The sequence below is a fragment of the Ascaphus truei genome, chromosome 3, assembly GCF_040206685.1.
Source record: "Ascaphus truei isolate aAscTru1 chromosome 3, aAscTru1.hap1, whole genome shotgun sequence".
Lineage (NCBI taxonomy): Eukaryota > Metazoa > Chordata > Amphibia > Anura > Ascaphidae > Ascaphus > Ascaphus truei.
In genome coordinates this window covers 432,398,330-432,425,188 of record NC_134485.1, presented here as the reverse complement: position 1 = coordinate 432,425,188, position 26,859 = coordinate 432,398,330, and the positions used below count along the sequence as shown (strand labels likewise).

Sequence of the window (26,859 nt, the reverse complement as noted above, 5' to 3'; positions counted from 1 at the left end):
TGTGTGCATATAGTATTGTGTCGTCTGCATACATGTGTATTGAGGCTTCCATACAAGCTGTGGGAAGATCATTAATGAACACTGTGAAGAGTAGGGGGCCCAGAACAGAGCCTTGCGGGACACCACAAGAGATATCCAGGGGGTTCGAACTAGAGCCTGAGATGGACACATGTTGGGATCTACCTGATAGGTAGGACTGAAACCAGTTTAAAGCATGCTTCCCTATTCCAGAGCTCTGGAGTTTGTTAAGCAGGATAGCATGATCAACTGTGTCAAAAGCCTTTGCAAAATCTAGGAATACTGCACCAGTGAGTTGTCCCCGTTCCATTCCACACTGGATTTCATTGCAAACTTTTAGCAGGGTAGTTACGGTGGAGTGTTTGGGACGAAAGCCAGATTGGAAATGGCTAGGGAAATTTGTCTTGGTGTAGAAATCGCTTAATTGGGAGTGGACACATTTTTCCATTACTTTGGATAGAATTGGGAGAAGTGAGATTGGCCTGTTGTTTTTGTCCCCACTTTTGAAGATTGGGACAACTGTGGCAGTTTTTCAGGTCTTAGGGATATGGCCTGCAGACAGGATAGAGTTGACTATGGAAGCAATTGGTTTGGCAAAGGCTGGGGCACCAAGTCGTAGGAACCTTGATTGTAGTAAGTCAGGTCCGCATTGGCTGCTTAGTTTTAGTTTGAGGAGCGCTTGTGTAATCTCCTCTTCAGATACTGGGCCAAATTGAAAATTGTGGGCAGTGTTGGGAAGGGGTGGGGCTGTGTGTGTACTCCCAGGGTGAGATTCAGATTTGTGGTTTGGGCTGAGTTTCGCTAATAAGTTAGTGGCACACCCCACAAAGTAATCATTGAATGCATTTGCGATGTCAGTGGGGTTTGTCAGAGTAATATCCCCCTTAGTGATGTTACTTGGTTGTTGATGGTTAGGAGGCTGGAATATGTTGTTGATAACCTTCCAGAAGTTAGCTGGGTTGGATGTATTTTGGTGGAGATTGTCAGAGTAATATTGTGCTTTTGCATGCCTTGTTTGCCTTGTGCACATGTTCCGCAGGCATCTGTAGTGATTGAGATCCTTGGTAGTGACAGTTACTTTGAAGCCATGATAAATGCCAAATATCAAAAAGGCCCTCTGTCAGCCGAAGAAACGTCTCCGCAATCTGATAATGCTCTCCTGCGGTTCTCTCTAGAAGAGAGGTGCAGTGTACCACCTGTGCCGGTCAGTGATCCTCCGCTACTGTAATAATCTGTGTTTCTCTGCGCTGAAAAATCAAGAAAAAAAGATTGAAACAAAAAAGATAAAAGGTACAGCAAAGGCTGTAGGAATACACAAAGAAGTCTGCTAGATTATTTTTTTTAGCATGTTCTTGTATAGCGCTGCTAGTTTTACGTAGCGCTTTGCAGAGACATTTTGCAGGCACAGGTCCCTGCCCCGTGGAGCTTACAATCTATGTTTTTGGTGCCTGAGGCACAGAGAGATAAAGTGACTTGCTTAGGTCACAAGGAGCCGACCCCGTGAATTGACCCAGGTTCATCTGCTTCACACTCAGTGCCAGTCTGTGTCTTTACTCACTGAGCCGCTCCTTCTCCCAGGTTCCCCTGCTTCACACTCAGTGCCAGTCAGTGTCTTTACTCACTGAGCCGCTCCTTCTCCCAGGTTCCCCTGCTTCACACTCAGTGCCAGTCAGTGTCTGTACTCACTGAGCCGCTCCTTCTCCCAGGTTCCCCTGCTTCACACTCAGTGCCAGTCAGTGTCGTTACTCACTGAGCCACTCCTTCTCCCAGGTTCCCCTGCTTCACACTCAGTGCCAGTCAGTGCCTTTACTCACTGAGCCGCTCCTTCTCCCAGGATCCCCTGCTTCACACTCAGTGCCAGTCAGTGTCTTTACTCACTGAGCCGCTCCTTCTCCCAGGTTCCCCTGCTTCACACTCAGTGCCAGTCAGTGTCTTTACTCACTGAGCCGCTCCTTCTCCCAGGTTCCCCTGCTTCACACTCAGTGCCAGTCAGTGTCGTTACTCACTGAGCCGCTCCTTCTCCCAGGTTCCCCTGCTTCACACTCAGTGCCAGTCAGTGTCTTTACTCACTGAGCCGCTCCTTCTCCCAGGTTCCTCTGCTTCACACTCAGTGCCAGTCAGTGTCTTTACTCACTGAGCCGCTCCTTCTCCCAGGCTCCCCTGCTTCTCACTCAGTGCCAGTCAGTGTCTTTACTCACTGAGCTGCTCCTTCTCCCAGGATCCCTCATACCAGACAGTGTCTTTACTCACTGAGCCGCTCCTTCTCCCAGGTTCCCCTGCTTCACACTCAGTGCCAGTCAGTGTCTTTACTCACTGAGCCGCTCCTTCTCCCAGGTTCCCCTGCATCACACTCAGTGCCAGTCTGTGTCTTTACTCACTGAGCCGCTCCTTCTCCCAGGTTCCCCTGCTTCACACTCAGTGCCAGTCAGTGTCTTTACTCACTGAGCCGCTCCTTCTCCCAGGTTCCCCTGCTTCACACTCAGTGCCAGTCAGTGTCGTTACTCACTGAGCCGCTCCTTCTCCCAGGTTCCCCTGCTTCACACTCAGTGTCAGTCAGTGTCGTTACTCACTGAGCCGCTCCTTCTCCCAGGTTCCCCTGCTTCACACTCAGTGCCAGTCAGTGTCTTTACTCACAGAGCCGCTCCTTCTCCCAGGTTCCCCTGCTTCACACTCAGTGCCAGTCAGTGTCGTTACTCACTGAGCCGCTCCTTCTCCCATGCTCCCCTGCTTCACACTCAGTGCCAGTCAGTGTCTTTACTCACTGAGCCGCTCCTTCTCCCAGGTTCCCCTGCTTCACACTCAGTGCCAGTCAGTGTCTTTACTCACAGAGCCGCTCCTTCTCCCAGGTTCCCCTGCTTCACACTCAGTGCCAGTCAGTGTCGTTACTCACTGAGCCGCTCCTTCTCCCAGGTTCCCCTGCTTCACACTCAGTGCCAGTCTGTGTCTTTACTCACTGAGCCGCTCCTTCTCCCAGGTTCCCCTGCTTCACACTCAGTGCCAGTCAGTGTCTTTACTCACTGAGCCGCTCCTTCTCCCAGGTTCCCCTGCTTCACACTCAGTGCCAGTCAGTGTCTTTACTCACTGAGCCGCTCCTTCTCCCAGGTTCCCCTGCTTCACACTCAGTGCCAGTCAGTGTCTTTACTCACTGAGACGCTCCTTCTCCCAGGTTCCCCTGCTTCACACTCAGTGCCAGTCAGTGTCGTTACTCACTGAGCCGCTCCTTCTCCCAGGTTCCCCTGCTTCACACTCAGTGCCAGTCAGTGTCTTTACTCACTGAGCCGCTCCTTCTCCCAGGTTCCCCTGCTTCACACAGTGCCAGTCAGTGTCTTTACTCACTGAGCCGCTCCTTCTCCCAGGTTCCCCTGCTTCACACTCAGTGCCAGTCAGTGTCTTTACTCATTGAGCCGCTCCTTCTCCCAGGTTCCCCTGCTTCACACTCAGTGCCAGTCAGTGTCTTTACTCACTGAGCCGCTCCTTCTCCCAGGTTCCTCTGCTTCACACTCAGTGCCAGTCAGTGTCTTTACTCACTGAGCCGCTCCTTCTCCCAGGCTCCCCTGCTTCTCACTCAGTGCCAGTCAGTGTCTTTACTCACTGAGCTGCTCCTTCTCCCAGGATCCCTCATACCAGACAGTGTCTTTACTCACTGAGCCGCTCCTTCTCCCAGGTTCCCCTGCTTCACACTCAGTGCCAGTCAGTGTCTTTACTCACTGAGCCGCTCCTTCTCCCAGGTTCCCCTGCATCACACTCAGTGCCAGTCTGTGTCTTTACTCACTGAGCCGCTCCTTCTCCCAGGTTCCCCTGCTTCACACTCAGTGCCAGTCAGTGTCTTTACTCACTGAGCCGCTCCTTCTCCCAGGTTCCCCTGCTTCACACTCAGTGCCAGTCAGTGTCGTTACTCACTGAGCCGCTCCTTCTCCCAGGTTCCCCTGCTTCACACTCAGTGTCAGTCAGTGTCGTTACTCACTGAGCCGCTCCTTCTCCCAGGTTCCCCTGCTTCACACTCAGTGCCAGTCAGTGTCTTTACTCACAGAGCCGCTCCTTCTCCCAGGTTCCCCTGCTTCACACTCAGTGCCAGTCAGTGTCGTTACTCACTGAGCCGCTCCTTCTCCCATGCTCCCCTGCTTCACACTCAGTGCCAGTCAGTGTCTTTACTCACTGAGCCGCTCCTTCTCCCAGGTTCCCCTGCTTCACACTCAGTGCCAGTCAGTGTCTTTACTCACAGAGCCGCTCCTTCTCCCAGGTTCCCCTGCTTCACACTCAGTGCCAGTCAGTGTCGTTACTCACTGAGCCGCTCCTTCTCCCAGGTTCCCCTGCTTCACACTCAGTGCCAGTCTGTGTCTTTACTCACTGAGCCGCTCCTTCTCCCAGGTTCCCCTGCTTCACACTCAGTGCCAGTCAGTGTCTTTACTCACTGAGCCGCTCCTTCTCCCAGGTTCCCCTGCTTCACACTCAGTGCCAGTCAGTGTCTTTACTCACTGAGCCGCTCCTTCTCCCAGGTTCCCCTGCTTCACACTCAGTGCCAGTCAGTGTCTTTACTCACTGAGACGCTCCTTCTCCCAGGTTCCCCTGCTTCACACTCAGTGCCAGTCAGTGTCGTTACTCACTGAGCCGCTCCTTCTCCCAGGTTCCCCTGCTTCACACTCAGTGCCAGTCAGTGTCTTTACTCACTGAGCCGCTCCTTCTCCCAGGTTCCCCTGCTTCACACAGTGCCAGTCAGTGTCTTTACTCACTGAGCCGCTCCTTCTCCCAGGTTCCCCTGCTTCACACTCAGTGCCAGTCAGTGTTGTTACTCACTGAGCCGCTCCTTCTCCTAGATAAATAACTTGTATATAGCGGACATACCTCTAAGTATAATGTTCACATAAATAATAGGTAGATTGGTAAACCCCCTAGAGGTTCCAATACATCTGTAGGGGAGTGTGAGCCCCACTAGCCTCTCCGTCCCAGCCAATCTCACATGATATAGCAGGGGTCTGCTAGCCCAGCAAACTTTAAAGCTGCAGTTCAAGCTGTCGTTTAAAAAATAAAAAATTCCATTCAATATGTGCATCAATACAATCAGCACACTGACAAGTGATTAGCTACGTTGCTGATCGATCCGTTCTCCTGTAATCGATTCGGCTGGGGGTTCGCTAAATGCATCTTGGGTCCTCTTCTGCTGCACTGACGGCCAAAAGTCTGTGAGGAAGATCATGTGACCAGGCAGGCACTATATTCAATTGGTTCACTGCTAGAGAGTGCAGGGCTCAAAAATGGGATGCTGTTTCAGAAGGGGAAGGGGGTGTGACATTGAAAATGGTTGCTATAGTAACAAAAATGCTTGTTACATTAGAATACATTAAAAATGTCTTTAAAATTGTTTTATTTTCTCATAGTACTGAACTGATTTATTTATTTAAAAAAAATAACACATGTAAGATATTGCTTGAACTGCAGCTTTAAGCAACTCACAGAGTCTAGTGGAGCTCCCCCTCCCCTCCCCTCCCCCCTCCCCCTCTCCCCCCCTTCCTCCCCCTCCCCTCCCCCCTTCCCTCCCCCTCCACTCCCCCATGGCTTTTTCCTATCAGTCACCCTCTTATTTAATTGATTTTAAAAGTTTGTGCATTTAATTATTTACATGATGTATTTAAGTTTATTTTAATTATAATGTGCTCTTACAAACCCCCTATACATCCAGGCATTTGTGCCTAACACATCTTACCCATGACCCACCTGTCAGGCTATTACTGGATGTTAGGAATACGTATTATCTGGGCTAAGAGACACCTCAGCCGGTACAAATATTTGCATAATGTTTATCTTCAAACCAGCTCATATTTGGGACTATTTAGGAGAGCACCAATCAAAAAGGATATCTCTCTTTCCCTCTCCCTGTTCCCCTGTGTTTTTGCACAGATCAGGCTTCCTAGGAAGCTGATTATCCTTGGTGAGCACCCTACAGGTAAAGCACCCTACAGGTAGAGCACCCTACAGGTAAAGCACCCTACAGGTAGAGCACCCTACAGGTAGAGCACCCTACAGGTAGAGCACCCTACAGTTAGAGCTCCCTACAGGTAGAGCTCCCTACAGGTAGAGCTCCCTACAGGTAAAGCACCCTACAGGTAGGGCATCCTACATTTAGAGCACCCTACAGGTAGAGCACCCTACAGGTAAAGCACCCTACAGGTAGAGCACCCTAAAGGTAGAGCACCCTACAGGTAGAGCACCCTACAGGTAGAGCACCCTACAGGTAAAGCACCCTACAGATAGAGCACCCTACAGGTAGTGCCCCCTACAGGTAGAGCACCCTACAGGTAAAGCACCCTACAGGTAAAGCACCCTACAGGTAGTGCAAGCATGTTCTGTTATTTTGCTTTTTAGACATGTTGTTATTCTAGGGACATTGTATCCAATTTTGTTACAGCAGCAGCTTCCCAGACAATTCCTCTGCCTACTACTTCAGCTTAACTTTGTATCACTTCTGCCGCAGCGGTTTCTCTGCTATTTGTGAAGCGACTACAGATCCGTCTGTATGGAGACATGTATACTACTAACCTGAGCCAATCCTTGCTTCATTTGTGCCTTAACACTTTGGCATTTATCAGCTGCAATTCAGCAGGGGCATCTAATTAGGGCAACCATGTACCGCCTACATATGTCCATGTATATACTACTAGGTTTGTGTTAGCACTTGCCACTTAGCCAGACACAGCAGTTTCACATATAGATGGTTCAATGTATCCTATCCTCAGAAAACTGATCTTCGGACATTAACTACAGGCAGTCCTCAATTATCCGACACAATGCGTTACTCGAAATAAAGCGAAACACGTTTTCCCATAGGAACACTGTTTAAATGAAAGGTTCCGTTCCTGAAGGCATTTTTAACACTAAAATACACCAAATATTTTGCGTAGGCAATAAGATATGCAGCACACAAATAAATTATATAGTGTATATACTGTATTATATATATAATATAACATAATATATAATATATGATATAGTATAATATAATATTAGATAATATATTATATACACATAAACAACGTTGGAAAGCTTCGTAAGAGCGTTGGATAAGCCGTTTTGGCGTTGTAAAAATGAACATAGGTATGCATTGCATAGCGTTGGATAAGCCATTCGTTGTAAAACGAGGACTGCCTGTATTTTATGGTTAAATAGGACTGGAAACATACATTTCCTGGTTTCCAGGAATTAATGCAGAATAGCAGCACTTCAATACCACACATTGGTTCTCTCACACATCAGCGTCACCAAGGATGGGTTACACCCTTCTGAACCCCAACAAGTTCAATCAAGGCAATTGTTCACTGTGTATAAGCCTAACTCTGCAGTTTGAACCCCATTTTATTATTTTAAAGTGTTCAATTAATTTAATAAACTACCCTCTTTTAATCACCTGCCAGTATTCACATTGATACTGTATATATACCGAGTATCAACTAATTAGACTCCAGTGCTCCATCCATTTGCATGTTATCCAAGTGGATCCTCTGTTCATTAGTACTAACAGGAAGGCACCGCCACACCTGTACTGTTTTAGATCTAGTCTAATGCAGCGGTGCACAAAGTGGGGGTGCGCCAATCAGTGGGGGGCGCTGGATTATTTGATGGGGGGGGGGGGGGCGGGTGCTTGCAGAGGCCCTGCGCTCTTCCCCGAGGCATTTAAAGTAAATGCTCACAGGGTCGTATGAGGCCCCTGCAGCAATAAAACTTACCTCGATTCAGACACTGCGATGTGTCGCCATGACAACGCGGCATCAAATGACACCGCGGGGTGACGTCACACGGCCATCTCCATGGAAACAGGGTCACGCGATGTCACGTCACCCCCCGGCATCATTTGGCGCCGCACACAAGCAAAGGGGGGGGGGGCGTGAGAGCGAGGGGGAGCTGGCAGGGGGGCGCAGCTCAAAAAGTTTGCGCTCCCCTGGTCTAATGGCTCACTCCCATTGGTTAGCAGGTTGGTATAATAGAGACATATTTAGGAGTGCACCCCTTCAAGGGGTTTTTTCTATTTTTTCTCTACATAGTTCCTCCCTAGCACATGGAGGCGGTTGAATGCTTTGACTTGTTTGCAGATCCTGTACTTGTCGCTCACTAAAGCATTAACAGAGAACTTGTGGAGTAAAGATAGCAGCATCAATACAAAGCTCCCCCTCCCCCATTATCTGCGAAACACAACATTTACCCAAGGGAAGACAATCAACAGCAAATTCTGCTGGCTGCAAAATCCAACGCTTATCTGTCCCTGGAACAAAACGACCTTCAAGAAAAATGAGGAGGAGGGTGGGATGTGGGGATACACGAATTGGAAGTGGAAGGAGGGCAAATGGGGAGGGATGGGCGTGTCATGGGGTTTTGCCAAATATAGGGGCACAGAAAATGTTCCTTGCATTACTGCTCAATTCTTAGCCAATGCAGAGTTGTGTAGGTACTCAATGCCACCATCACAGCAGCTGTGAACGTGTGTTTCAAGTCAAGAGAAGAGACCTCTCCACCTGGCAGCCACCTCCAGCCTGTGAGAGACCCTGTGTGTTTAGATCTTCTGGAAGGCTTGGGAGAGATCTCAGGTGTGATGAAGACCTGGTCCTTGGCCAAGATGAGCGTCCTGGTGACAGGAGCTGGTGGTTTCCTCGGGAAGAGGATCGTGCAGCTGCTGCTGGAGGAGGAGGAGGACCTGGCAGAGATTCGGGTCATGGATAAAACCTTCAGCCCGGACCTGCTGAGGATGTGTGAGAGTGAGTTACTTTGTGTGTTTGGGGTACAGGGAAATGTCTCATGTCCAAGCTTGGAAGAGTCAAGTGATAGACAGGGAGGGACAGCCTGATATATCTAGAGGTGAACACCTCGGGGGGTGGGCACATGGATAAAGAGGGGATCAACGGAGTTATATATCAGTCTCCGGTCTGCAAAACGAGGGCAACATTAACACAAAAACTAGCACCAGATTTATCAAAGTAAAAGAATCCTTTTGAATGCAGTGGGAGCTATTTAATAAATATGTTTTGTTTATTGCAGCCAGGGGGGCATGTAATAAAGGGAGGGGTATTTAATAAAGACTCCCAGCTAAAGAACTGGGGCAAAATCCAATAAAAAAACTTCACCATCTAACAAACACTACAAAATTAGTATAGAATAAAGCGCTCCACCTAAAATTAACCTGTGGGGTAAAAAGAACCAAATGGTAAAGCTAAAATATAGGTGCTAAACCAAGTGTGCTATAAACTAGATAGTGATTAAACTAAAACTAGTAACAATGCTTACAATAGTGCCAAAGAATGGGTGATAGCCCAAACAATGTGTGAAATCCTAAATGTAACAATGAAGTACAAATTAGCATGGCAGCCAGACAGAAACATGAAGTCTAGCCAATGACTCGAACTGGCAGCAAGAATAAACACGAGTAAAGAATGTCCTTGGCCCAATATAATACCAGTTCTGGATCAGAACAATGGAAGCAGTCTGACGTGAAATCGCTGATCCCACTTTGTCTCCTCAAAGATGGAGGAGTAACAGGTAAGTGGTATCAGTAACAGGAGGGATTACTGATGGAGGAGTAACAGGTAAGTGGTAAACAGGCACTGGAAGTGTCTTTGAAATGAAGAATTTCCATCTGTGATACCACTTACCTGTTACTGATACCACTTACCTGTTACTGATACCACTTACCTGTTTCTCCTCCATCAGTATTCCCTCTGGTTACTGATACTACTTACCTGTTACTCCTCCATCAGTAATCCATCCTGTTACTGATACCACTTACCTGTTACTCCTGCATCAGTAATCCATCCTGTTACTGATACCACTTACCTGTTACTCCTCCATCAGTAATCTATCCTGTTACTGATACCACTTACCTGTTACTCCTGCATCAGTAATCCATCCTGTCATTGATACCACTTACCTGTTACTCCTCCATCAGTAATCCATCCTGTTACTGATACCACTTACCTGTTACTCCTCCATCAGTAATCCATCATGTTACTGATACCACTTACCTGTTACTCCTCCATCTGTAATCCATCCTGTTACTGATACCACTTACCTGTTACTCCTCCATCAGTAATCCATCATGTTACTGATACCACTTACCTGTTACTCATCCATCAGTAATCCATCCTGTTACTGATACCACTTACCTGTTACTGATACCACTTACCTGTTACTCCTGCATCAGTAATCCATCCTGTCACTGATACCACTTACCTGTTACTCCTCCATCAGTAATCTATCCTGTTACTGATACCACTTACCTGTTACTCCTCCATCAGTAATCCATCCTGTTACTGATACCACTTACCTGTTACTGATACCACTTACCTGTTACTCCTGCATCAGTAATCCATCCGGTTACTGATACCACTTACCTGTTACTCCTCCATCAGTAATCCATCCTGTCACTGATACCACTTACCTGTTACTCCTCCATCAGTAATCCATCCTGTTACTGATACCACTTACTGTTACTGATACCACTTACCTGTTACTCCTGCATCAGTAATCCATCCTGTTACTGACACCACTTACCTGTTACTCCTCCATCAGTAATCTATCCTGTTACTGATACCACTTACCTGTTACTCCTCCATCAGTAATCCATCCTGTCACTGATACCACTTACCTGTTACTCCTCCATCAGTAATCCATCCTGTTACTGATACCACTTACTGTTACTGATACCACTTACCTGTTACTCCTGCATCAGTAATCCATCCTGTTACTGACACCACTTACCTGTTACTCCTCCATCAGTAATCTATCCTGTTACTGATACCACTTACCTGTTACTCCTCCATCAGTAATCCATCCTGTTACTGATACCACTTACCTGTTACTCCTCCATCAGTAATCCATCCTGTCACTGATACCACTTACCTGTTACTCCTCCATCAGTAATCCATCCTGTTACTGATACCACTTACCTGTTACTCCTCCATCAGTAATCCATCCTGTTACCACTTACCTGTTACTCCTCCATCAGTAATCCATCCTGTTACTGATACCACTTACCTGTTACTCCTCCATCAGTAATCCATCCTGTTACTGATACCACTTACCTGTTACTCCTCCATCAGTAATCCATCCTGTTACTGATACCACTTACCTGTTACTCCTCCATCAGTAATCCATCCTGTTACTGATACCACTTACCTGTTACTCATCCATCAGTAATCCATCCTGTTACTGATACCACTTACCTGTTACTGATACCACTTACCTGTTACTCCTGCATCAGTAATCCATCCTGTCACTGATACCACTTACCTGTTACTCCTCCATCAGTAATCTATCCTGTTACTGATACCACTTACCTGTTACTCCTCCATCAGTAATCCATCCGGTTACTGATACCACTTACCTGTTACTGATACCACTTACCTGTTACTCCTGCATCAGTAATCCATCCGGTTACTGATACCACTTACCTGTTACTCCTCCATCAGTAATCCATCCTGTCACTGATACCACTTACCTGTTACTCCTCCATCAGTAATCCATCCTGTTACTGATACCACTTACTGTTACTGATACCACTTACCTGTTACTCCATCAGTAATCCATCCTGTTACTGATACCACTTACCTGTTACTCCTCCATCAGTAATCTATCCTGTTACTGATACCACTTACCTTTTACTCCTCCATCAGTAATCCATCCTGTTACTGATACACTTACCTGTTACTCCTCCATCAGTAATCCATCCTGTTACTGATACCACTTACCTGTTACTCCTCCATCAGTAATCCATCCTGTTACTGATACCACTTACCTGTTACTCCTCCATCAGTAATCCATCCTGTTACTGATACCACTTACCTGTTACTCCTCCATCAGTAATCCATCCTGTTACTGATACCACTTACCTGTTACTCCTCCATCAGTAATCCATCCTGTTACTGATACCACTTACCTGTTACTCCTCCATCAGTAATCTATCCTGTTAATAGTATTGAGAGCAGGAACTCGCGTCGAGCGGCTAGGCACGCCCCCCGGCGGTTCAGCCAATGAGGGCGAACCTGCCGGGTGATGTCATGGCCGCGCCCCCGTCACTCCTCCGCCACGCCCCCCCGGTCTCTGCTCCTGCAGTGAGCTGCAGACCGGGGAATCGCCGGAACGCGCAGCCAAAAGCGCGGGCGCGCATTAGAGCGCCGTGACCGGGGCCTTAGCCTTAGTTTTATGGCTCGGGACTGGTAACTAGTCCTGGGGACCTGTGTACTGAGTGTAGCAACATTGGGGCATAATAATCTCATTTATATGTACTGGCCTGAAATGTTTTTGAGATGCACAGATGTGGATGGAGCTGGAACTTAATGGTGTGTACTAAAAAAATAATTTCTGTGCACCAAGAAATAAGTAGAAAGTGTGTCAAAATCGTCCACTTGGCATAAACCCTAAATAGTGTATGTGTGTGTGTGTGTGTGTGTGTGTATGTGTGTGTGTATTGCTAGCTCAGATTGCTATGTATCAACCAAAATGTATTTGACGCAGCACGGATGTTTCATTAACAAAGTTCTGGGGGTTAATTACTAAAGTATTCCGGCTGCAAAGTCCGTGCAAAAGAACAGCACCAGATTTACTAAAGGGACAACTCCCGTTGATTTCACCGGGATTCCTTTTCTTTGGTGAATGAGGCTCTGGGTTTTTTCACTGGTTTTGCCCGACGTTTGCAGACGCGAGAAGTTGGTAACTGGAGCCAACTGAACATATCACACTATGGCTATTATAAATATTCCTCTAATAATTCATATTTACTAATACTAGTTATAAATAAAACTAGCTGATATACCCGGCGTTGCCTGGGATTTAATTTTCCCGCTCCCCATCTGTCTGCTCCCCTCCCCCACTCACAGTTCCATTCCCCCTCCCTTCCCAGCTGTTCCCCCCTCCCCCCCCCGTTAAGCTCTGTCCCCCCCCCCCACAGCGCCACACATCACTCTCCAGCCCCGGCACCTCACATTAAAACCCCTCCCCTGCACCTCACATTACTCCCCTCCCTGCACCTCACGTGACTCTCCCCACCCTGTACCTCACATCACTCTCCCCCCCTGTACCTGACATCACTCTCCCCCCCTGTACCTGGCATAACTCTCCCCACTCTGCACCTCACATAAATCTCTCCCGTATCTCACATCACTGTTCCCCCCCGCACCTCACATAACTGTGCCGCCCCGCACACCTCACATCACTCTTCCCCCCCCTGCACCTCACATCAGTCTCCCCCCCTGCACTGCACACCACTCTCCCCCTCCCTGCACCTCACATCACTGTCCTCCCCTGCACCGAACAGCACTCTCCCCCCCTGCACCCCACAGCACTCTCCCCCCCTCCACCTCACATAACTCTCCCCCCCTGCACCCCACATAAGTGTTCACCCCCTGCAAACCACATCACCCCCCCTGCAGCCCTCATCACTCTCCCCCCTGCAGCCTTTATCACTTTCCCCCACTGCACCTCAAATCACTCCCCCACTGCACCCCCCCCCCTTGTCCCTGGCGCTCGTTTCCCCCCACCTTGTCCCCGGCACTTGTTCCCCCCCTTGTCCCCGGCGCTTGTTCCCCCCCCCCCCCTGTCCCCATCTCCAGCGGTCATTACCTCCCCCCCCCCCCGGTCCCCGGCGCTTGTTTCACCCCCCCCCCCTCTCCCCGGCGCTGGTGCACCCTGTCCCTGGCGCTCCTTCCCGTCCCCCCCCTCCCCGGCGCTCCTGGTGGTCCCCGATGAGTGGAGATAGTACGGGGCCTGCGGGGGTGGTGAGGAGGAGAAGCACCGGTCTAGGTGACGTGTTGCCCCCCCCCCTGTCGCCGCTGATTGTTCCCCCTGTCCCCTGCCGCTCGTTCCCCCCCAGTCCCCAGTGCTCCTTCCCCCCCCCCCCCCCCGGTGCTCCTGGTCCCCGCTGAGTGTGGCTAGCCGCGGGGTGAGGAGGAGAAGCTCCAGGGGAATGTTGCAGTGTGGCTAGGCGCGAGGTGAGGAGGAGAAGCGCCGGGGGAGCTTACCTGCAGTGAGGAGGAGAAGCGGCCGAGTGAGAAGTATTGAAGATTGCCTGTGAGTCCCTGTGTGTGACGTCACCCCGCCCCACAAACCCCGCCCCTCAGCCAATGGGAGAGCTTGCCAGCGAGAGGGACCAACCAATCAGAAAACGCACAAACCCACACACAAACATTTCAGTTTGTATATAGATAAAAAAGTACACATCTGTTTTAATTGGTATCAATTAGGTATTCAACATTGTTTCTACGTTTATTTTAAACAACAAACTATGCATTATATGCAGTGCTTGACAAAGCACCCAAAAATCTACTCGCCACCTAGCCCCGCCCACGGCCCCTTTAAAAAAATAATAATAATTGAACTAATAAGAATTAATAATATTCGTTTTTAAAATAAGTTTATTTATTGTATTACATGTATATTTGACTACAATTAATTCTTGTTGTGGGAGTGTGAGAGTGTGAGAGTGTCTGTAAATGTCGGACCTAGAAAGAAAAGCCAGATGTGAATGACTAGTTTCCTGAACCCCTTGACCAGTGTCTGGACGCCCCCGCATCACAATATCTAAAGCAGCAATCTTGCCTGGGATCTTACCTGATCCGCAGTCCCTCAATGTCCAGCTACCCTGATTCCCGTAATGTTATACATTGGCGTTCCTTACATCTCTTCTGGGTTAGGGGGGTTCCAATGTCCCCCGTATGAAGCTCGAGAGTCAGATCTGGAAGAAATCAGTATAGGTTATTTTGGTGTAGTATAGAGCAGTTATGATATACAGGGTAAATAAGCTATCCAGATTCAGAGTGTGAGACAGAGAGAGAGTGTGTGAGTGAGAGACCGACAGAGAGAGTGATAGAGAGAGAGAGTTTGACAGAGAGAAAGGGTGACAGAGAGAGAGATGGACAGAGAGAGTTTGACAGAGAGAAATCGACAGTGGGAGTTTAACACAGAGAGTTTGACAGAGAGAGAATTTGACAGAGAGAGAGAGAGGGTGACACAGAGAGAGAGAGAGTTTGACAGAGAGAGAGTTTGACAGAGAGAGAGAAAGGGTGAGAGAGAGAGAGAGAGAGAGATGGGAAAATGATATCCAACGCTCAAAGAAGCTGGAGACCTACCACAGCCTACAGAGAGAATACACTCTGGCACCCTACCTACTGAAGGGAAAAGACCCAAAACAGAGACAGACCCTGAGCCAGTACAGAATAAGTGCCCACAGCCTAGAAATAGAAACAGGCAGGCACAGACAGAACTGGAAGCCCCGGGAGATGAGACTGTGCCAAAGATGTGAGCTAGGTGAGGTAGAAGATGAAACTCACTTCCTGTTGCGTTGCACACAATACTCTGAAGTGAGAAGTGCCCACCTAGAGAAACTCACTGCTGTTATCCAGAACTTTAATAATACAGAAGAGAACCAAAAAATAGCGATCCTCCTGGGAGAAGATGAAACCACAGCAGAATTAGCTGCACACTATATCAGCACCTGCCACAAGCTGAGAGACGTCCACTAACCCCTACACCCCTGTGCGAAACTGTTACCCATATACCCTGCAATCATTATACCCTATCCCTAGTATTCGTGTAATTATTGTCCCCCACCCCCTATTATTCACGCTTTGGCAATACTGAAATGTTCTTTCGTCATGCCAATAAAGCTGATTTGATTTGAGAGAGAGAGAGAGAGTTTGACAGAGAGTTTGACAGAGAGAGAGAGTTTGACAGAGAGAGAGAGTTTGACAGAGAGAGAGTTTGACAGAGAGAGAGGGTGACACAGAGAGAGAGGGTGACACAGAGAGAGAGGGTGACACAGAGAGAGAGGGTGACACAGAGAGAGAGGGTGACACAGAGAGAGAGGATGACAGAGAGAGAGAGTGACAGAGAGAGAGGGTGACAGAGAGAGAGGGTGACAGAGAGAGAGGGGTGACAGAGAGAGAGAGGGGGTGAGAGAGAGAGTTTGACACAGAGAGAGAGTTTGACACAGAGAGAGAGTTTGACACAGAGAGAGAGTTTGACACAGAGAGAGAGTTTGACACAGAGAGAGAGTTTGACACAGAGAGAGTTTGACACAGAGAGAGAGAGAGGCTGACAGAGAGAGAGGGGGTGACATAGAGTGTGACAGAGAGAGAGAGGGTGACAGAGAGAGAGAGAGGGTGACAGAGAGAGAGGGTGACAGAGACAGAGAGTGACAGAGACAGAGGGTGACAGAGACAGAGAGAGAGGTTACAGAGAGAGGGTGACAGAGAGAGAGAGGGTGACCGAGAGGGAGAGAGGGTGACAAAGACAGAGAGGGGGTGACAGAGAGAGAGAGGATGACCAAGAGAGAGAGGGTGACAGAGAGAGAGTGTGTGTGACAGAGAGAGGGTGACACAGAGAGAGAGGGTGACAGAGAGATAGAGGGTGACAGAGAGTGGGAGAGGGTGACAGAGAAAGAGACAGGGTGACAGAGAAAGAGAGGGTGACAGAGAGGGGGAGAGAGAGAGGGGGTGACAGAGAAAGAGAGAGAGTGACAGAGGGAGACAGAGAGGGTGACAGAGGGTGACAGAGATAGAGGTTGACAGAGAGAGAGAGAGAGGGTGTGAGAGTGAGTTTGACAGAGAGTGAGTTTGACAGAGAGAGAGAGTTTGACAGAGAGAGAGAGTTTAACAGAGAGAGAGTTTGACAGAGAGAGAGAGTTTGACAGAGAGAGAGAGTTTGACAGAGAGAGAGAGTTTGACAGAGAGAGAGAGAGTTTGACACAGAGAGAGAGAGTTTGACACAGAGAGAGAGAGTTTGACACCGAGAGAGAGTTTGACACCGAGAGAGAGTTTGACACCGAGAGAGAGTTTGACACCGAGAGAGAGGGTGACACCGAGAGAGAGGGTGACACAGAGAGAGAGGGTGACACAGAGAGAGAGGGTGACACAGAGAGAGAGGGTGACAGAGAGAGAGAGAGGATGAAAGAGAGAGAGAGGGTGACAGAGAGAGAGATGGTGACAGAGAGATAGAGAGACAGAGAGAGAGAGGGAGGGGGTGACAGAGAGATTGAGGGGGTGACAGACTGACTGAGGGGGTGGGTGACCGACTGACTGAGGGGGTGGGTGGCAGACTAAATGAGGGGGTGGGTGACCTACTGACTGAGGGGGTGGGTGACTGACTGATAGTGGGGGGGTGACTGACTGGGGGGTGACTGGGTGGGGGGTCCTGCACACACACTCTATCTCTCCTAGAAAGTGGGGGGGGAGAGAGGAAATGCTGACAATACATGCAGGTGGCTCCCCAACTCCCCCTACTGCCCGCCAACCGCCCACCACCACTGCATCGCTCCACCCCCCCGTGCGGGCAACTAAGGGGACCGTGGAGCACCGGGGGGGTAATCGGAGAGCGCCGGGGGGGGGGGGGGGGCAGGGGAAACAGAGCACATTGTCCCCTCCCATGCAAAGGAACACCCCCCATCCCCCGGCGCGCACCCCCGCTACCACCTCCCGCCCCTGTGGCAGCCAGCCACGGGGACCGGGAGCAGAAGGTGGGACACCGTACCGCGCGAGCAGCAGCCGACACCCACAGTAACACACACACCATTACTTACCCCTTTAGAGAAGGAAGGGTGGCCTGACTGCTCAGCACCCCCCCCCAAAAAAAGTCCTGGCATCTCCGACCCACGTCACGCCCAATCAGCCAATCCGGGAGGGTTTTTTTTATTTTTTCCGATCAAGGGGGATTTTTTTGCAAGCAGGGGAAATGTAACCAGGCAATATCCGATCGCCTCTGGCGAGTGGGCGACCAGGTTTGTCGACCACTGATTATATGTATGAAGTCCCAGAATGACCGTTACCATTTACGTTTTATCACATTTTGGAGTATTAGGCTGGGCATATAGTGCCGGTGACGGCGACGCGACATTGCGGCAAAACAAATGCATTGCCGCCGTCGCGTGCGCTTATAGTAAGCGCGACGCGACGGAGCGATGGGTTGGTCGCGATTGCTGGAAGTCATCTCTATCTAATTTTCCAGCGACCGTCACCTGACCGTCGCGTCGCCATCGCCAGCAATATAAGCGCAGCCTAATACTCGAAAATGTCATAAAACGTACATCTTATATACACCATCTTAGTGCATAGTCTCTTGTTTTTTTAAAGTTCCCAGCTGCAAAACTGAGGCAAGAGGCCCATATCTGCTAAGTGATGCTACGCCCAGCTTCCGGCGCTGGGAGGTGTTCAACGGCCTAACAATAGTTAGCAAGTTTGAGGCCAAAATATAAGATAAACAAATACCATCTAAAGCATTGAGGGTCATCTATCAGCAGACGCGCCTCCTGTAATTTTGGGGCAGAAAGCACAATAGACATGTAGAATGCATCTATAAACATTTTTAAATAAATCTGCGGCGCTCTTTTGCCCCAAACACGTTGATACATGAACCTCATTGGCAGTGGTCGACAAATCACCCAAAAATCTACTCGCCACCTAGTACCACACGTGTGCTGCTTGGGCCAATAGGAGCTCGCCACGATGTTAAATCCACTCGCCCGGGGCGAGCAAATGTATAGGTTTGTCGAACACTGCTCATTGGGTCTTTTTCTTTGATAAATCAGGTGCTTTCTTGTTGGGTTATTTGGATTTTGTTACAATCGCTCCAATTCAAGGAGTTGGCTCTCCCGACTTCACAACTGGTACAAACTTGCTGCAAAAAATCAACGCTACATTTATCAAAGAGAGAAATCCCACTGGAATATATTGTATGTTGTTCCTAGTTTTGTGGCTGATTGGTAGACATGGGCCATCCTTCCTACACACACCTGAGCACTTTGCTTTCCACAGACACACTGGCGCCAGTTAATTAAATAAATAAATAAAAGTAAAAAAAAAAAGAGTTTAAAAAAATGGTGGCGATTCATCCTCCTCCTCCCCTCCCCCCCTACCTCCCTCCCCCCCTTTCCTCCGCCCCCCCTCCCTCCCCCTCCCCTCCCTCCCCGCCCCCGGGTTTTGCGGTGCGCGGGGGCAGCAGCAGCATGAGGAGGATACGGCAGCCGTGAGTATTTTTTTTTCAGTAGCAGGATGCCGGGGAGGTCAGAGCATGCCGGGGGCGGGGCTTAGTACCGGGGAGGTCAGAGCATGCCGGGGGCGGGGCTTAGTACCGGGGAGGTCAGAGCATGCCGGGGGCGGGGCTTAGTACCGGGGAGGTCAGAGCATGCCGGGGGCGGGGCTTAGTACCGGGGAGGTCAGAGCATGCCGGGGGCGGGGCTTAGTACCGGGGAGGTCAGAGCATGCCGGGGGCGGGGCTTAGTACCGGGGAGGTCAGAGCATGCCGGGGGCGGGGCTTAGTACCGGGGAGAGAGGATGTGCTGAGGTGTGTGTGTGTGTATCTGTGTGTGTATCTGTGTGTGTATCTGTGTGTGTATCTCTGTGTATGTGTGTGTGTATCTCTGTGTGTGTGTGTGTGTGTATATCTCTGTATATCTGTGTGTGTGTGTGTGTGTGTGTGTGTGTGTGTGTGTGTGTGTGTGTGTGTGTGTGTGTGCGCATCTCTGTGTGTGTGTGTGTGTGTGTGTGTGTGTGTGTGTGTGTGTGTGTGTGTGTGTGTGAGAGAGAGAGAGAGAGAGAGAAAAACGGGCTGGTGCAGGGGTGGGTGAGAAAAACGGGCTGGTGCAGGGGTGGGTGAGAAAAACGGGCTGGTGCAGGGGTGGGTGAGAAAAATGGGCTGGTGCAGGGGTGGGTGAGAACGACGGGCTGGTGCAGGGGTGGGTGAGAAAGACGGGCTGGTGCAGGGGTGGGTGAGAAAGACGGGCTGGTGCAGGGGTGGGTGAGAAAGACGGGCTGGTGCAGGGGTGAGTGAGAAAGACGGGCTGGTGCAGGGGTGGGTGAGAAAAACGGGCTGGTGCAGGGGTGGGTGTGAAAAACGGGCTGGTGCAGGGGTGGGTGTGAAAAACAGGCTGGTGCAGGGGTGGGTGTGAAAAACGGGCTGGTGCAGGGGTGGGTGTGAAAAACAGGCTGGTGCAGGGGTGGGTGTGAAAAACGGGCTGGTGCAGGGGTGGGTGTGAAAAACAGGCTGGTGCAGGGGTGGGTGTGAAAAACGGGCTGGTGCAGGGGTGGGTGTGAAAAACGGGCTGTTGGTGGGGGGGGCAAACGGAGTGGTGTGGTGGGGGAGAAGGGATGGGGGAGAGGGGGGAGAGAGGAGGCAGAAGGGAGAGAGGGGGGAGAAGGGAGAGAGGGGGTAGAAGGGAGAGAGGCGGGCAGAAGGAACAGAGAGGGGGCAGAAGGGAGAGAGGGTGGGTGGAGGGAGAGGGTGGGAGAAGGGAGAGGGAGGGGGGAGGTATGAGGAAGGGAGGGTGAGGTATGAGGAGGGGATGGGTGAGGTATGAGGAGGGGGAGATGTAATGTTTTTTTCTGTATCACAATAAGAAAACAGTTAAGTAAAAGTTGCTTGGTAAAAGATATATTTTCGTGGTAGGTGCACTATGGGTTCGGGGGTGGGGGGGTGTAGACGGACGTTCACAGAGGTACACAATTGGAGACTTTTATAAGGTGAAATTATAATAAGGTTTTATTGTGCCTTTTCCTTTTCATCAGGAAATCATCCAAACACAGGGGGGGAACAAAGCTTCTATTCACTTGGGAGTATTTCTAGTGAAATCCTATGCAATTAATTCACATCTCCCTAAGTTAAGCAGTACTCCCAGCCCCAAACACATAGCATGAAATAAGCAGATATAAGAAGTCTCTTAAGAATGAAAGTCTTATCTGTTAGCTGTTGTAGAGTAAGCTTCTCTGCTCTCGTGGAACCGCACCCGTGTGTGCACAGAAAATGTCAGCATCCAGGTTTAGAAGTCTTATTTGTCAGCTCCAGAGATCTGTATTCTCTTGGTCAGTATCTACTGGGAGACTCAAGAACCACTGCTCTGTCTCCAAAGTTCAGCTCACAAGTGAGCTAAGGAGTCACTTCCTGTCTCAACAGACAGGCTTTTGTAAGCAATCTAAATCAGGCAGGTGGTGTTTATTAATTGACTACCAGCAGTTAACCACCACACTGCTAGATTAAAGGCACATTACTTGAACAGGGATTACTCCCCTGTTTGCAGGGGGCTTGCTCCTTTCATTTGTCCCGGGCCCCATGATTTCTGTTGGCGGCTCTGTGGGTGATTTGAGGTGCAGGGGGGGAGAGGGTAATGGGTGATGTGAGGTGCAGGGGGGAGTGGGTGATGTGAGGTGCAGGGGGGAGGGTGATGGGAGGTGCAGGGGGGGAGAGGGTGATGGATGATGTGAGGTGCAGGGGTGGAGGGTGATGGGAGGTGCAGGGAGGTGCAGGGGGGGTCATTGGAGGTGCAAGGCAGGGGTGATTTGAGGTGCATGGGGGTGATTTAAGGTGCATGGGGGTGATTTAAGGTGCATGGGGGGTGATTTAAGGTGCATGGGGGGTGATTTGAGGTGCAAGGGGGGTGATTTGAGGTGCAAGGGGGAGAGTGATGTGAGGTGCAAAGGGGGAGAGTGATGTGAGGTGCAAGGGGGGAGAGTGATGTGAGGTGCAAGGGGGGAGAGTGATGTAAGGTGCAAGGGGGGAGAGTGATGTGAGGTGCAAGGGGGGAGAGTGATGTGAGGTGCAGGGGGAGAGTGATGTGAGGTACAAGGGGGGAGGGCGATGTGAGGTGCAAGGGGGAGAGGGATGTGAGGTGCAGGGGGGTGTGATGTGTGTGCTGTGCAGGGGTGTATTGTGTGTTTGATGTGGAGGGGGTATTGTGTGTTTGATGTGGAGGGGGTATTGTGTGTTTGATGTGGAGGGGGGTATTTTGTGGGTGAGGGGGAGAGATGGGGGTATGAGAGATAGATGGGGAGTATCGCAAAGGTTGATATTGAGGGGTTCTGGGGGAGATATGAGGATGATGATGAAGGGTGCTGAGGGAGATATGAGGATGATGATGAGGGGTGCTGGGTGAGATATGAGGATGATGATGATGATGAGGTGCTGGAGGAGAGATGATGATGATGAGAGGTGCTGGAGGAGAGATGATGATGATGATGATTTTACCCGTGCGGCCCAATTTTTTTTTCCTTGGAGAAGTTCGGCCCTTCTCACTTGACGAGTTGTGCAGGCCTGCTCTACCGTATAGCATATAGCAAATAAAAAGATCACTTTTGAGCACATCCACATGTCTTAGGCAGGTCTGCACCCTGCCTTTCACCATTATCACCCAGCATACAGTGCTTCCACTGCAGCAAGGCTTTCTGGGAAATGTCATGCAAATGAGCACACCTTTTGTCTGAAATTCATTTTTACATGCTTGCTGCAGTGGAAGCACTGTATGCGAGGTGATAATGGTGAAAAGCAGGGTTGCAGACCTGTCTAAGACATGTGAATGTGCTCACAAGTGACCTATATACAGTATGTATATGTATTTTTTCCCTACATACTTAGGCTCATATAGGCTGCACGCCCAGTACGTCTGCTACATATACATTATACTTTTTTCTGACCGGCCATTGTATGAATTTTGTTTTTCTGCCAGTTCACTATTTTTGAAACTGGAGACTTTTGCCTTTAACCCCCCATTATTGTATCAGGTATAGATAATCCGTGTGGCCTGTGTCCATTCAGTGCGGAGGTATGGATCGTGCGTCTTTTTAAATGATTTTAACTTTGCATTCTTGTGTAAACTAAATTATTTGTTGGTATGCTGAAGTACTCACTTTGGGGCCTTTTTCTCGTGTGCGTGTGTAACAGAAAAGACAGGCAACTTGAGACAGACGGATGAAATAGTAAAAATACTTTATTATACATAATTTTGTCCTTTGGGGAGAGGGGGAGAGAGAGGGGGAGAGAGAGAGAGAGAGAGGGAGGGAGAGATATGTTGCGCTCTGTCTTGGCGCGGTACTGGAGTTGCTTTATAACGTGTGTTCCTCCTGTCAGAGTTTCAGACTAAGACCGCGTTGAAGCTGCTGCAGGGAGATATTCGCGATGAGGAGTTTCTGCGCAAATGCTGCCTTGGGGTGGAGCTGGTTATTCACGCCGCCTCTGTCATCGACACGGTGGGGAAGCTCAGCAAAGAGCTGCTGTTTGCTATCAATGTGACAGGTAAGAGACCCGTACTTTAAGGAAGGAAGGAAGGAAGAATTCAAAAGGGACACAGCAAAGGTTATGCAGGGGGCAGAGGAAAGAGGCGGAGGGTGAGCCCGCGCAGGGGGCGAGGGGTGAGCCCGCGCAGGGGGGCGAGGGGTGAGCCTACGCAGGGGGCGAGGGGTGAGCCTGCGCAGGGGGCGAGGGGTGAGCCCACGCAGGGGGGGAGGGGTGAGCCCACGCAAGGGGGCGAGGGGTGAGCCCGTGCAGGGGGATGAGGGGTGAGCCCGCGCAGGGGGGCGAGGGGTGAGCCCGCGCAGGGGGGCGAAGGGTGAGCCCGCGCAGGGCGGCGAGGGGTGAGCCTGCGCAGGGGGCGAGGGGTGAGCCTGCGCAGGGGGCGAGGGGTGAGCCAGGGCACGGGGAAGATGAGCCTGCGCAGGGGGGCGAGGGGTGAGCCCGCACAGGGGGAAGAGGATGAGCCCGCGCAGGGGGGCGGGGGGTGAGCCCACGCAGGGGGGTGGGGGGTGAGCCCATGCAGGGGGGTGGGGGGTGAGCCCGCGCAGGGGGGCGAGGGGTGAGCCCGCGAAGGGGGAAGAGGGTGAGCCCGTGCAGGGGGCAGAGGGTGAGCCCGTGTGGAGGGTGAGCCCGTGCGGAGGGTGAGCCCAGGCAGGGGGCGGGGAGGCCGCGCAGGGGGGAGGGTGAGCCCGCGCAGGGGGTGGAGGGTGAGCCCAGGCAGGGGGCGGGGATCCCGCGCAGGGGGGAGGGGGAGCCCGGGTGGAGGGTGAGCCCGTGCGGAGGGTGAGCCCACACAGGGGGCGGAGGGTGAGCCCGTGCGGAGGGTGAGCCCGTGCAGGGGGTGGAGGGTGAGCCCAGGCAGGGGGCGGGGAGCCCACGCAGGGGGGAGGGGGAGCCCGGGTGGAGGGTGAGCCCATGCGGAGGGTGAGCCCGTGCGGAGGGTGAGCCCACACAGGGGGCGGAGGGTGAGCCCGTGCGGAGGGTGATCCTGCGCAGGGGGCGGAGAGCCTGCACAGGGGGCGGAGGGTGAGCTCGTGCGGAGGGTGAGCCCGTGCGAAGGGTGAGCCCACGCAGGGGGTGGAGGGTGAGCCCGGGCAGGGGGCGGGAGCTTGCACAGGGGGCGGAGGGTGAGCTCGTGCGGAGGGTGAGCCCATGCGGAGGGTGAGCCCACGCAGGGGGCGGAGGGTGAGCCTGTGCAGGGGGAAGAGGGTGATCCCGTGCGGAGGGTGAGCCCACGCAGGGGGCAGAGGGTGAGCCCAGGCAGGGGGCGGGGAGCCCGCGCAAGGGGGAGGGTGAGCCCGGGTGGAGTGTGAGCCCGCACAGGAGGGCTGAGGGTGAGCCCGTGCGGAGGGTGAGCCCGTGCGGAAAGTGAGCCCGTGCGGAGGGTGATCCCGCGCAGGGGGTGGAGGGTGAGCCCGGGCAGGTGGCGGGGAGTGAGCCCGTGCGGAGGATGAGCCTGCACAGGGGGGGAGGGTGAGCCCGGGTGGAGGGTGAGCCCACTCAGGGGGGTGGAGGGTGAGCCCGTGCGGAGGGTGAGCCCGTGCGGAGGGTGAGCCCACGCAGGGGGCAGAGGGTGATCCCGCGCAGGGGGTGGACGGTGAGCCCGGGCAGGGGGCGGGGAGCCCGCACAGGGGGCGGAGGGTAAGCCCGGGTAGGGGGTGGAGGGGGAACCCGGGCAGGGGGCGGAGGGTGAGCCCGGGCAGGGGGGGAGGGTCAGCCCGGGTGGAGGGTGATCCCGCGCAGGGGGCGGAGGGCGAGCCCATTCAGATGAAGGAAGCCCAGCTGCAAGAAAGGAAACTGTGTATCAGTCATCTGGCTGCAAAACTTGAACAAAAAAGTATCACCAGGTTTATCAAAGAAAACTAACTCTGTTCTTTTCTATTACTGTTCGATTTTTTATATTTTTTTCTCCCCTTGATAAATGTGGTGCCAATATTTGCACCTTTTTTGCCCCAGTTTTCAGTCAGGAGACTTTGATATATAACCCCCATAGTACCCTATGACTCAGTCTTCCAGCTGGGGGGGAGGGGGGGGGTTCATTGATGAATCTGGGGCCATGTTTTTAGTCCAGTTTTGCGGACTTTGATGCATGACCCTATAGAAGAGATTTCCTATATTGAGATGTGCCAATAGAAACCACAAGAAATCATTCTGCTTATGGAATTTCTCCATATTTCTTCTTCTTCTTCTTATTATTATTATTATAGGAAAACTATAAAGCCCAGCCCATTCCCATGTCAATAACAATAATATTCTTCTTTATATAGCGCTGAGGATACGCAGATAGAGTTTTGCAGGCACAATAAATCCCTGCAGATATTACAATCTCATTGGGGAGAATAAACTGGGATTTGAACAGGGCTCCCCCGCTGTGACCTTATCTCTGAGCTGCTCCTTCAGCCTGTTCTCACATTGTGTTCTTTCCTGTTCTGTTGTTAAAGGTATCGTCAGTATCTCCTGGAGGGCCTGTGTGCAGAGGCAACGTACATTACTTCATCCTACACCAGCAGTGTGGAGGTGGTGGGGACCCAACACCCGAGGGGGACCCTATCATCAATGGCAGTGAGGACCTGATATAACGAGAACAAGTCAAAACTTCTCTTATGGGCAAGAGTAAGAGCCTTGCAGAGCAGTGCGTGCTGAAGGCCAACGGTCGGGCACTCGGGGATGGAGGGCAACCTCATCACCTGCTCACTGAGGTCCATGTACATCTTTGGAGAGGGGTCCCAGTTCCTGGAGATGCACCTTGACCAGGCCATAATGAACGGTGATGTTTTCCAAAGGCAGTCCAAGAAGGAAGCTCTGGTGAACCCTGTCTATGTGGGGAACATAGCTTGGGCTCACATAGACACGGCCCGGGGCCATGAGGGACCCGGACAGAGCCAAGAAGATGGGAGGCAACTTCTACTACATCTCAGACGACACCCCTCACACCAGCTACTCGGGACCTCAACCACGCACTGGGCATGGAGTTAGGGCTTGGAGTGGAGCCCAAGCTACTGATGCCTTTCCCAGTTCTCTACTTCACTGCTTTCCTGCCTGGAGATGCTCAGCTTCCTGCTGAAGCCCATCATGAGGTTTGTGCCACCCATCAACAGACACCTTCTGCTCCTGCTCAACACCCAGTTCACCTTCTCCTACAAGAAGGCCCAGAGGGATATTGGGTACGAGCCACGCTACAGCTGGGAAAGAAGCCAGGAAGCTGACAACGGCGTGGATGGCGTCTGCACTGCCGCTGCGCAAGGAGAAACTCAAGAAAAACAAGCAGCATTGATATGGGAAGAGGGAGCAGATATAGCGTTTACCATCTTGAGCCAAGATGGGCTACATATCCCAAAATTGCTTTAAAAAAAAAAATGAGACCTATAAGCCACGCTTGGAGCATTTGGTTTCGGTGAAAAGATAACAGCCGCAATTCTATCCTTATACACAGGCCCAGAAGCTAGGGTACTACACCAGGGCTTTCCCTCAAATCCCATTAAGATTAGGAGTGGCACAAGGCAGGGATGCCCCCTTTCACACCTCCTGTTTGCCCTATGTATGGAACCCCTAGCAGCTCAAATCCGTTGTAACCCAGATATTTCAGGACACAAATTCAATAAACAAACACTTAAAATCGCTCTGTGTGCAGACGATGCATTCCTTGGTTTGCCAAACCCCTCACCTCACTTCCAAATCTATTCCAACTTGCTGGGGAAATGTAGCAAAATCTCAGGTTTCAAATTAACCAATCCAAGTCAGAAGCGTTAAATATAAATTTACCAAAAAAATACAAAAAAACTTATAGCGCTCAATTTTAATTTTAATTAGCAACACAAA

General features: G+C 51.1%; 1 pseudogene; it reads left to right on the top strand.

Moving 5' to 3' along the window:
• The first annotated feature begins 8,379 nt into the window (after positions 1 to 8,379).
• LOC142490527 (3 beta-hydroxysteroid dehydrogenase/Delta 5-->4-isomerase-like) lies at positions 8,380 to 26,659 on the top strand (annotated as a pseudogene).
• Positions 26,660 to 26,859: the final 200 nt, after the last annotated feature.